The sequence below is a fragment of the Salvelinus sp. IW2-2015 genome, unplaced genomic scaffold (genome assembly GCF_002910315.2).
Source record: "Salvelinus sp. IW2-2015 unplaced genomic scaffold, ASM291031v2 Un_scaffold9137, whole genome shotgun sequence".
Classification (NCBI taxonomy): Eukaryota; Metazoa; Chordata; class Actinopteri; order Salmoniformes; family Salmonidae; genus Salvelinus; species Salvelinus sp. IW2-2015.
In genome coordinates, this window is record NW_019950396.1 from 131 (window position 1) to 666 (window position 536).

The 536-nt window shown below is 57.2% G+C and overlaps 1 pseudogene; it reads right to left on the minus strand.

Moving 5' to 3' along the window:
* Positions 1-235: 235 nt before the first annotated feature.
* LOC112079704 (serine/arginine-rich splicing factor 5-like) overlaps positions 236-536 on the minus strand; it is a 7,441-nt pseudogene continuing 7,140 nt past the window's right edge.

A 536-nucleotide genomic window follows, 5' to 3' on the forward strand; every position in this document is an offset into this window, starting at 1 on the left:
CACTGGTCAAGCTCAGGTCAAAAGTAGYGCACTATGTAGGGAATAGTTAGGGTGGCATCTGGGACGCAGACAGTGTTCAAGGGATTTCTGCTACATCATTCTGTTTGTTTCAATGTTTAGATTCAGTTCAGTCATTGGGCTAGGTCTATATTACTGTTCTGCCATTGGGCTAGGTCTATATTACTGTTCAGCCATTGGGCTAGGTCTATATTACTGTTCAATCCTAAAAACAGGCCATTCCAATTGAGTCTCTACTCCCTCCACTGGACTATTCCTAAACAGCTCACTCAGAGCAGCTCAGTGCTGGCTCTCCAACCGAGGGGGACCGAGACCGGGACGGCTTCCGGGCCGGGGCAGGAGCGGGAAGCGTGGGGGAGGGTACGGGAACGGGGGGCAGGGAGCGGGAAGGTGGGGCAGGGGAAGCGGGAACGTGGGGCAGGGGAGCGGGAACGTGGGCAGGGGAGCCGGGAACGTGGGCAGGAGAGCGGGAACGTGGGGCAGGAGAGCGGGAACGCGGGGGGGGAGGAAGCAGGGAA